The 12,481-nt window shown below is 27.4% G+C and overlaps 1 protein-coding gene across 3 annotated transcripts in view; it reads left to right on the top strand.

The window, feature by feature from the left end:
• Nucleotides 1-12,481, top strand: part of LOC105846758 (serine/threonine-protein phosphatase 6 regulatory ankyrin repeat subunit B) — a 100,260-nt gene that overhangs the window by 60,723 nt on the left and 27,056 nt on the right. The window lies entirely within an intron of this gene.

Raw genomic sequence — 12,481 nt, forward strand, 5'->3', positions numbered from 1 at the left:
AGCTGTTGTTGAGAATATCCATTTTTTGTAAAAATATTAATTAGGAACTCAATTTCTTTTTCTATATTATCACTAGTCATAATTTATAAGTTCTTGCAAGAAAACCTTTAAATACTCCATTCTTTTGCTTTTAAAAAAATTGTAAAAACAAATGACCTAACTGAAATTATCCTGACTCTAAGATCTTTTCATAAATAAATTTTTAATTTTAATGTATTTGATTAGATTTCCTGATTGCAAAACAACTACTGTTATTATATTGTTAATAATAACAATTCCCAACTTTTTGTGAAATAATTTTTCTGTCATTTAAATTTTTTCTTTTTAAATAGTTATTTTACTTCTTTTAATTTTTCTTAATTTTTAATAGTTCTTTTTAATGTTCTTTTGCTTCTAATACAAAAGATTTTTATTTTTTTGGTTTTTATTTAATGTAGTTTGTATAAGTTGAACAAGATGCTCCTATAATTTGTGTGGGGGTGTAGCAACCCCACATATATATTATCACATTGTATTTATGTTTTTTTTTTATATGGAAAAATTTTTATATGGAAAAATGTAAAAACCTCTGAGTTATTAAGACAGAATATAAATAAGAAGTTAACTAAATTTTTAAACTTTAAAATTAAAAGCAATTTTTCTATAAACCAAAGACGTACAGTTAAAGAGCATAAGGATTCAACCCATTTGATAATGGGTTTGATAAGGGTATCGGATTTGCTGTTTTAAACACATTGAGCTGTAAGTAAAATTCAAGAACAACTTGGTAACTGTAAAATATTCAATCTTGATCTCACAAATCAGTTTCTATGTCTTGTTCAATGAACACTAAGTATATTAAAAAAAGATAAAAAATAGACATACAAAAGTATTGCCATATATTCGAGGTGGTATAGTATCTTTCTGATACTATACCACCTGGGTTATATAGCTGCATTAAAGCTCATAAAAGTGATCAAGATTACTCAATGCGAATTATAGTCTCAACTATTGTTCCATTATGCTCTTGTGATTACATAAAAAAGGAATTTAAGTTCCTGATTATTAATTTTACTAAATATAGATATTTTTGGCAATAGCTTCTAGATATTTTAAACATTATAAACCACTCCAACCAAAATCCTGCCAACAAATTAACACAAATAATACCATAATTCTTAGACGTGTGTTTCAAAAAGTTGGCATAAAAATATTTTGGAAGATCTCTACTTATCAACTTCTAACATATTATGTCAAATTAAATCAAAGCTACCTCCAAAGATTTATATAGGTGTAGACCAACTTGAATGCACATATAACGGTTTTAATGTTGGTTTTTTTGATTAGTCAAGTTAGGTTATCCTGCTACTGGTAACATGTAACCCAGTACAACCTGTTTCATGACCTGTTGCCTTTTAGTATACGCTTTTTTAGGCAAAGGATAGGAGATACCAACTCTTACTTAACACACCCCCTGTCTTTGGGCTCTTGTTCGAGTAAAGGTTAGAGATGGTGTCTCAATAAAAATACTTATCTTAAGCAGGTGTTAAATGCATATGGCAACTGTCTTGTAAAAAGCCTCCTAAGCAAAGACTTAAGAGGCAAATAAATTCTATATGTTGACCAGCTTCGCACTCCTTCTTTATCAATTAGGCTAGTGTAGATAAATTTATAATGCATTGTTTCCAGTTTAGGATGTTGAATGCTGAATCTTCTTGACTCAATGTATGGATTTTTTTTGTGTCTCTGTTTTTACACTAATCAACTCATTCTATTATCTCCTAATGAGAGTACAGCTCTAAAACTCAGTTTTATGGTTCTGAGACTGGCTGGTAGTCAGGTTTCCTGAACTCTGTGGTAGCTGTTAGAGAGACTCATTCCATCAACAGCTATAAAGTATCAGAGTACTAACAGTGCTATGTTGTGCACAGATGGTGTCCTTGTTTGTGCTTTTGGTGTGCATTGTCGAGGCCACATTTGGATCTATCATTCCCTAATATTCATGGTCTTCAAAGTAACTTTTCTTCTGTTGAGTCTTATCTCTTAAAAAGTTTACCAGACCTACTTACTCTTTGCGAGACTAATTTGAATTCAGTTGTTTCGTCTTGTGATCTTAGTGTTGATGGTTATCTTGCTTTAATTCGTAAAGATTCTAATATTCACATGCTTGGCTTGGGCAGTTACATTCGTAAAAACTCTTTTTCAGAAAACTAAGTTTAAATCGAAGACTATTCCTTTGTGTGCTTTTATTTAGCACCACTTCACTTTATCACTTTTCTTTTTGTTCTATATTGCTTAAATTGACAAAGCCCTTTCTCTTTATCCTTTAGCCAATATCGTTGTTGTTGGTAACTTTAATGCTCATCACACTAAATGGTTTGGTTCTAGTGATTCCATTAACAGCTTTCAAATATCAGAGTACTAACAGTGCTATGTTTCGCATAGATGGTGTCCTTATTCTTATTTTTGGTGTGCATTATCAAGGCTGCATTTGGGGCCCTTTGTTACAGCTTAGGGTTCATTAATAGTAATGAGGCAATTGCTTGGGCTATTAATAAGTGTACTGAGTACTATCTATGCTTTGATTCAAGTTCTTTAACAAATTTAAAAATGACTAAAGTATCAAAAACTATAAAACACAAAAAACCATTATCATCAACAAGTTCTCTAAACCTATCATTCACTAATATTCAAGGTCTTCAAAGTAACTTTTCTTCTGTTGAGTCTTATCTCTTGCAAAGTTTACCAGACCTACTTGATCTTTGTGAGACTAATTTGAGTTCAGCTGTTTTGTCTTATGATCTTAGTGTTGATGGTTATCTACATTTAATTCGTAAAGACTCCAGTAGTCACATGCTTGGCCTGGGCATTTACATTCGTAAAAATTCACCCATTTGTTGGGAAACTAACTTCGTTTAGAACTACTTCACTCTATCGCCTTTCTCTTTTTTTCTATATCTCTCTCCTTTATCTCAAGGCTGCATTCTTTTCAATGTTATTTCTGATCAAATTGACCAAGCCTTCTCTCTCTTTTTATCCATCAATTAATATCATTTGGCTGATGGATAAAGAGAGATGGAATTACCAAATTGCTTGGCTCTAGTGTCAATGACTCTGCTAGTGTTAAGGCCCACAACTTTTGCCTTTCTCGATCTCTACTCAAATAGTCAACTTTTTAACTCGCTTTCCAGACAATCCGAATCATTTACCTTCTCTAATCTAGTTATGTCTTGTTTCTGATCCTAATCAGTGCTCAGTTTCTCCACATTCACCCTTAGGTGCTTCTGATCACGGTTTGATCTCTCTAAAACTATTATCTCTTTCTTCTTTATCATCAAAATCCCCCTATGATTGTACTTCTTACAACTGGGACTACCTTAAAGCTGACTCTTTCCACGTTTTTCTTCGTGATGGCTCTCGGGTAGAAATCTTTTGTCTTCCTGCTGATAAATGTGCTTCCTACATAACTTCTTGGATTCAGGTTGGCATGAAATCTTTTATTCCATCTTGACAATTTCAAGTCAAACCTCACTTTTCTCCTTGGTTTACCTAATATTGTGCTGCTGCAATTTCCAATTGAAACCATTACTTCCATGTCTATCAGCAAAACAATTCCCCAGAAAACAGATGTCTATTTACTATTGCTAGAAACAATTGTAAAGAAGTTTTTCTAATGCCAAAGTCTGCTATTCTCAGGTCATGAAATCTTGTATTTCATTTCGAAAATAAGGCTCTTGTGACTTCTGGAGAATCTTTAACAGTATCAATAAAAAAGACAAATCTGTTATTCCACCTATCTTGTATAGTTCAGATTTTGTCACCTCATCTAAAGACAAAGCTGAATTGTTTGCTAAGAGCTTTTCATCAATATCATCTCTTGATTGCACTAGTTGTGTTCTACCTGATATTGCTAATAAACAGGTTGATCCATTGCTTGACATTCCTATCACTCCAGCTTCTGTATCTAAAGTGATTTTCTGCTTAGACTCTTCTATAGCTTGTGGTCCGGACAATATGCCTGTTATAGTCTTGCAGAAGTGTTCTTGGGAGCTTTTGTCAATACTTTCAAAACTATTTAAGAAGTGCTTATCAATGTCTTGTTTCCAGCATGCTGGAAAGCAGCACCTGTTATCCCTATTAGTCTTCTTTCTATCATCAGCAAAGTTTTTGAATCTTTAATCAACAAAAACTTAATTTCTTATCTTGAATCTAATAACTTTCTGATCATCAAGATGGATTTTGATCTTCTCGTTCTACAGCTGATTTGTTAACAGTTATAACCGATAGGTTTTATCATGCATTAGATAGAGGTGGAGAGGCTAAAGCTATTGCTCCTGACATTTCTAAAGCCTTTGATAAAGTTTAGCATGCTGGTCTTCTCCTTAAGCTTTTTTCTTATGGTTTATCAGGTAACATCTTTAAGGCTATTGAATTCTTTCTTATCAATCGTAGTATAAAAGCTATCCTCGATGGACAGCACTCTTCTTCATATTCTGCAACTTCAGGAATTCCTCAAGGTTCTATTCTAGGCCCTATACTCTTTTTAATTTACAATAATGATCTTGCAGATATTCTCAGTTGTAAGGTGGCATTGTTCGCTGATCATACTGTCATTTAATCTTGTCTTGATAAAAAGCCAACACTCTCTGGTTGCTTGAAGGGGGCATTTGAGCTTGAGAAAGATCTCAATTCTGCTGCAGCATAGGGCTCACAGTGGCTGGTGAACTTAAATTCAGATAAAATCCAAGTTTTTTTTGCTAATCGTTATCGCAATAATTTAGATCTTCCCATATTTATTAAATGGGAATGTACTTGATAAGTCATATACTCTCTATCTTCTAGGATTAATTCTACTTCATATCTTACTTGGAAATTATATATCAAATCCAATGCAAAATTAGCATCTGCTAAGGTTGCATCACTCTATCTTGCTCAACACTTTCTTACTCCGGATTCAATTCTTTATCTCTTTAAATTTCAAATCTGCCCTTGTATGGAATACTGTTGCTGCATGGGGCGGATCTTCCAATGATGTCCTTTCTCTTTTAGACAAGGTGCAAAAATGCATTGTAAACATCATTGGACCCGCTCTTACAGCTAACCTTCAACCATTATCTCATTGTCGTAATGTTGCTTCTCTTTCTCTTTTTTAGAAATACTATAATGGACACTGCTCTAAAAAGCTAGCGTCTCTCGTGCCATCTACTAAAATTCATTCTCGTGTTACTTGTCATTCAGTTAAGTCTTATCCTTTTTCTGTGACTATTCCTAAGTGCTCCAAAAGCTCTTATTTGTCTAGTTTTTTTCCTCAAACTTCATTTCTTTGGAAATCGTTTCTTTAATCTTGCATTCCTGATTCCAATAATTTGCAGTCTTTTAAGTCTGTCAATTGTTATCTTGCTCTATAAACTTCATTTTTTTCAATTATAGTAACTTTCAACTTTAATAGTGATTGCTTACAGTCTTGTTTTAAGCGAAGATGTTGAAAAAAAAAAAAATTTTTTTTTCCTGTGTTGAGAAATTTATTTCTTACTATGGTTTATGGATTTATGATTTTGCTGTAACTTCTAGTGAGTTGTTATTAACTTTGAAGGATTTTACAATTTTACAGTTTAGTCAAAAAGTTTAAGGGAGCCTCATCCATGGGCATTTTTATCAAACTCTGATCTTGAATATCAAAAGTAAAACAGGGGTCTGGTGAAGTATACAACTCAAGACTTAGTGGCTGGTCTTTATCAACAAAAACTGCTTTCAGAAGAATTTCAGTTTTGATTCTTTCCTTTTTGCATCATTTTTGACAATCATTTGGGTTTAATAAAAATATTTTACTATTTTTATGTATTGATCTCTGTTAAAAGATGCTAACACCAGCACTACAGTCAACAGATCCAGACAATTTTTTTAATACCACCTCTGCAGCAGACTTATATTCAGTATAATGGCACACTTTCCAATAGTCTCGTTGATCCTAAAAGTGTATAGTAAAAATAATCCAATGTAGATAAAATAAGGTTTAAAATGACTCTGCTAAAAACTTATTACATTTAATTTTGACATGATAAAATCAAAGTGTTATTTCTATTGATTTCATTTTATTATATTTCTACTGATTTTAAGAAAAGTCTGTCAGTGGAAAAAAAAAATTGGTTTAGAGTTGTTTTCTTTGTATTTACATCTGACTTAAAACCATTTTGGAAACGATTTTTTTTAACAATTTACTTTAATGACGTAAATTATTATTAAATAATGACTGAAATATCAAAACTTATAAAATTAAGTTTTAATTTAAGAATTGCAGAATCAGAAAAATCGCAGATCAAAAATCATGATACCGAGGAAAGAGAAATGTAGTCAGCCATTCTATTTATCTATTTGAGTATTTTATTACTCAGAATAAAAACCTGCCTAATTTTAAAGAAATGCAACTTGAATTTCATGAAATTCAAGGCATGTGAAACAGCTCCATATTTGTTAATTTTTACCTAATGGTCTGCTTTTTTTTCTGCAAGTTCACAATAATCGTGGTATTTCTCAAAAGTCTAAATGTAAATAATTAGAAACCTATATATTTTATTTTTGCAAAAAGGTATTCTAAAGTGAAATATTTTAAACTTTTTTTTAAACCTTTTTTGGTTTTATGATATAAATAGTTTATTCTCTGGCTTAACAATTTCATTTATGGCTACAGCTATATGAAGCTCTCCAACATGATGGCAGGAGGTTAACAAGAATAGTGGTCAGCCATGAAACTCAGCTAATCTTGAACAAACCCTTTTTAAATAGCCAGGCCTTGAATTAGGTGAACTGTATGAGATCAAAAGAATCTAACAAGTTTTTAACTGCTGTGTATTGGGCCTCAACGCTATTGTGTTTAAAAACCTTTTTTTTTTTAAATTTAAAACAAATTCAGACATTTTTAAAATACCACCAGTTAACAAATATAATAGTAAAAAAAATGCGCACAATCAGTATAGATAAAAAACCTTCCATTCATTGTAATGGCGTTATTACATAGTTAATGAATTGTAAATTTCTATTTGCACTGATTATTTGAAAATGCCCTTAAAAACTTAAATAGAGTGTTGCAAATATAAATAGTCATCTAAAAAAAAAATAAAAAAAATTTCATTAAGAAAACAATAACTAAGGAATATTTTATGACACTCCATGTTTAAAATTCGTTCATGAGGGTAAAAATGGGATGGCCTATAATATATTTATATACATATATATATATATATATATATATATATATATATATATATATATATATATATATATATATATATATATATATATATATATATATATATATATATATATATATATATATACATATATATATATATATACATATATATATATATATATATATATATATATATATATATATATATATATATATATATATATATATATATACATACATACATGTGTATATATATATATATATATATATACATACATGTGTATATATATATATATATATATATATATATATATATATATGTATATACATACATCTGTATATATATATATATATATATATACACACACACAGTGTCTCAAAAAATTATCCGACCAAACAAGTTTTTCCCAAAAAAAATGTTTATGCTTTAAATTTAACTAAAAATAATGAATAGCGGTACTTTGTCTGTTATTTTAATTCTATTGGGAATAGTATGTTATTTAGCGTTCATATTTTTTGATTCATGCTTCAGTTGGTTTATTATTTGTCCTAAAAGAAATTTAGTATTGAATAGGCTTGTAAAAAAATTATCCGAACAAGCGATATTTAAGTTTAATTAATTTTATGTGAAATTTGTTGAAATATTTTAGCAAATTTTTATACAATTAATGAAATTGCATTAAAAAAAACTGTTTTCTTATAGTAAAAAAAAAAGTTTTGTATAAAAAAAAAGGTTTCATGTTTTTTTAAGTAAAATGGTAGGAGGTAAACGTTACTGGACTGTTTCTCAGAGAAATTTAGCTGTCGATCTTGTCAATCAGGGTAAAACCTATCGTCAGGTGCAGCAAGAGACTAGAATTTCTCATAATACAGTATCTGACATAATGAAGAAGTATAATTTGATCAGAACAACAGCCACAAAAGAAGGGTCGAAAAAAAAAGACTTCTAAGAGTTTTGATAGAAACTTAATTATACAAGTCAAGAAAAATCCTTTCACTTCTGCTCGAAAACTGGCTGAGCAAGCTAAAGAGAACTATGGAATCAAATTATCCCATCAGATAATCAGAAATCGTATCCGAGACCAGGGATTTCAAGGATGACTTGTGTGTAATAAACCATATTTGAATAAGAAACACATAAAAAGAAGATTAGAGTTTGCTAAGAAGTTCAAAAACATACCGTTAAGTTTCTGGAAAAAGATCCTGTGGAGCGACGAATCAAAATTCAACTTAAAATCATCTGATGAAGCCCAAAAAGTTTGGAGAAAAGATAAAGAAGCCTACAAATTAAGCAGTGTGAGAGGAACTGTCAAGTATGGTGGCGGTAACATAATGGTATGGGGTTCAATGGCTTGGAAGGGTGTCAGAAAACTCCAATTTATTGATACTATAATGGATCAGGTGCAATACAGAAACATTAAAGCAAAATTTGATGTCACCTGCTCAAAAACTTTGGCTATGATCTGATTTTACATTTCAGCAAGATAACAATCCCAAGCATAGTGCCAATAAAACCAAGAAGTGGTTTCCTGAAAATAATGTTGAGGTCTTAGAATGGCCCGCACAACCACCGGACCTTAATCCCATTGAACATTTGTGGGAAATTTTAGACCAAAAAATTGGAGATCGGTCATTTTCCAAAAAAGATAACCTCAAAGTGGCAATTGAAGAAGCCTGGGAAAAGATTCAATCAAAAGAAACAAAATCTTTAGTTGAATCAATGCCTAAACGTCTAGAAGCTGTAATCCAAACAAAGGGCCCAACAAAGTATTAAAATAATTGTTTTGTTATATAATAATTTATTATGAAACAGATAATGTGTTTGGTCGAATATTTTTTTGACAATAAAAATACGATGTTAGTTATATATATATATATATATATATATATATATATATATATATATTTATATATATATATATATATATATAGTTTTTATTTCTTTGTACCTGAATTTAAATAAGTATTTAAATAAGTATAATAATTTGTATTATTATTTGAAATATATTGTAGTATTTTCTCCTAAATACTTACATATATATGTATATATGTTTGTATTTTTATGTATACATATATTATGTGTATGTATATATATTTATATATATACATAATTATATATGTGAATATATATAATTATATAATCACATATTTAATTATAAATATATAAATATATATACATACACATAAATATAAGTATACATATAAATACATATACATATATATATATATATATATATATATATATATATATATATATATATATATATATATATATATATATATATATATATATATATATATGTATGTATATATGTATATATATATGTATATATATATATATATATATACATATGTATGTATATATATATATATATATATATATATATATATATATGTATATATATATATATAGTTATATATATGTATATATATACAATTATATATGTTTATTTAATAGAGATTTTGAAAAACAAAGTGCTATCAAAGTTTTTACTGCTTATAAAAATAATATTTTACACTTTCTTACTTGTAATAGAATGCAACAAGTTAAATAATTATTATAAAAATTGAACATTCCACAATAAAAGTGTTAATATAACTACATTTTTTTTTTTTAAACGTTTAACTGTGACAAACAAAACATTTAATTAAGGCAAATTTATCTTATTCATTATAATTAATATATAAGTTATATAATTCATTGCTTAATATAAAAAGAAACAAAATAAAAATGTTATATTGATAAATGTTGAAAATTAAAGCATTCTTTTTCAAATTTTATAACTGTTTTTATTTTTTATTTTGTATAAACTGAAGTTTAAATAAGTAGTTTAAATAAGACTTTGATAAGAAGACATGGCATTGACTAACATAAAGACTTATGACAGAGTGTTATCAATTTATATTTTCATAATGGCATTTTTTATTAGAAAAAGGTCTTTTTTTTTAAAAACCAATCAACTAGGTCACTCTTGTTAAAAACATTTACATTTCAATTGCCACTCTTTAATTTTTTTTTCTTATGCAGTATTTGTGCCTTTAAAAAAGCATTTCAGTTTTTTATGCACTTATTGGTATATATATATATATATATATATATATATATATATATATATATATATATATATATCTGTGTGTGTGTGAAAAAAAAAACAATATTTGTTGCTTAAAGAGTCTTTAATTTCTGAATTTGGGCAGCGCCCAAATACCGTCTGAGCTATCGAAAGGGTTTAGAATAGCCCCTGATATATATATATATATATATATATATATATATATATATATATATATATATATATATATATATATATATATATATATATATATATATATATATATATATATATGTATACATATATATATAAAACAATTAGGAAATAAAACAAATTTTTTCCACGTATTTATATAAAAGACCATTCATTTTTTCCTTTAAAAATAAAACAACAATACATATTTGGACTATTTTATAGTCATCTTCAGTTGGGTTAAAAAAAAGTGTTTATTAATTACGACAAAATAGGCAATAGCAAAAAATACAATAAAAAAGGTATTAAGTTATTTAACAAAAGGTTAACGATTAATAAAATGGTAGCTATTATGTGAAAAGTGATATTTTACAATGGTTTAATTGTTTGTTCATATCTGGGTTGTTCCATTCAATGAACAAACTTTCCTTAATCTTAAACTCAAGTTTATTTGAGGCAAAATCCAATATTGAGAAACAGTCATGATTATAATTATTAAAACAATTGTTATTAGTATGGAGATGTTTGTTTGTGTGTGAGTTTTTTATCTCTCCTGTAGTGTTCAATCATTTGTGTTTTGTTATGGCAAGAAGTTTTGTCTTTATAACAGGAATTGCATCTAATGCATACAAATTTATAAACAACAGATGATTTGAACTCTGCAGGAAGAGAATCCTTTGGTGAAAACATATTAGAAATTTAAAAAGAGGTAAACATTAAATTAAAGTTTATAGGTTTGCAACATTTTTTAATGATAGAGTTTACACTCTTTTTTGTTTGATCAGATGTATTGCCAACATAAGTATGTGTAAAATAGTTTTTCATGACTTCTTGGTTTTTGGAACTGTATAGATTAGTGGAAATAGTTTTTTGGCAAGATAAGAATTAAAAATTTTAATTATAAGCCAAGTTGGATACATGTTGCTTTTGAGAATGTTAAAAAGATTATATAATGTAAAAGTATTCTACAATTTATAATATTTAAAGTAACACATAAGTCAAAATTACAAAAACAAATTTGTAAAATACACTAACACAATTAGTAATTATATTAATTTATTAAATACACTAACATAAATAGTAATTATATTAATTTATTTTTTAACTGTTGAACAACTAAAGACTGTTATATATATATATATATATATATATATATATATATATATATATATATATATATATATATATATATATATATATATATATATATATATATATATATATATTAAGGGTGCTGACTTTTTGGTATCTCCAGTTTCCAAAATAAAAAACAAATGAACTTTGGTTTGAAAGTAACTGAAAAGTCATTGGTTTTATTTAATTTTTGAAAAAGGTCGCCCACCATGACCCTTGGTTACACACTGGCTCCCATATATCAGAGAATTTTTTTTTTCTTTAATCATATATATATATATATATATATATTTATTTATATATATATATATATATATATATATATATATATATATATATATATATATATATATATATATATATATATATATATATATATATATATATATATATATATATATATATATATATATATATATGGTATATCAACCTGGGTCTCAAAAGAACCAGAATTCCATAGAGATTTCAGAAATAATAATTGGTTTTAAATAAAAATGAATTGCTTAAATTTTATATACAAAAAACAACAACTTTTAACTAAAAATTAAAAAGGTCATTTTTAATGGCATTTTATTTGCAAAGTTTGTTTTTAAAATTGTTCAAGTAGAAAAAAATATGAAATTTGAAATCACTATAAAATTCTGGTTCTTTTGAGACCCAGGTTGATATACTTTTGAAGAAAAAAAAGTTCACTGATATATGGGAGCCAGTGTGTAATCAAGGGTCATGGTGGGTTACCTTTTTTTTAAAATTAGATATAACGATTGACTTTTCAGTTAATTTCAAATCAAAGTTCATCTGTTTTTTATATTGGAAACTGGAGATACCAAAAAGTCAACACCCTAATATATATAAATATATATATGGAGTACCTAAATAGTCAAAGTTAACACCCTAATATATATATATATATATATATATATATATATATATA

The sequence above is a fragment of the Hydra vulgaris genome, chromosome 12, assembly GCF_038396675.1.
Source record: "Hydra vulgaris chromosome 12, alternate assembly HydraT2T_AEP".
NCBI lineage: Eukaryota > Metazoa > Cnidaria > Hydrozoa > Anthoathecata > Hydridae > Hydra > Hydra vulgaris.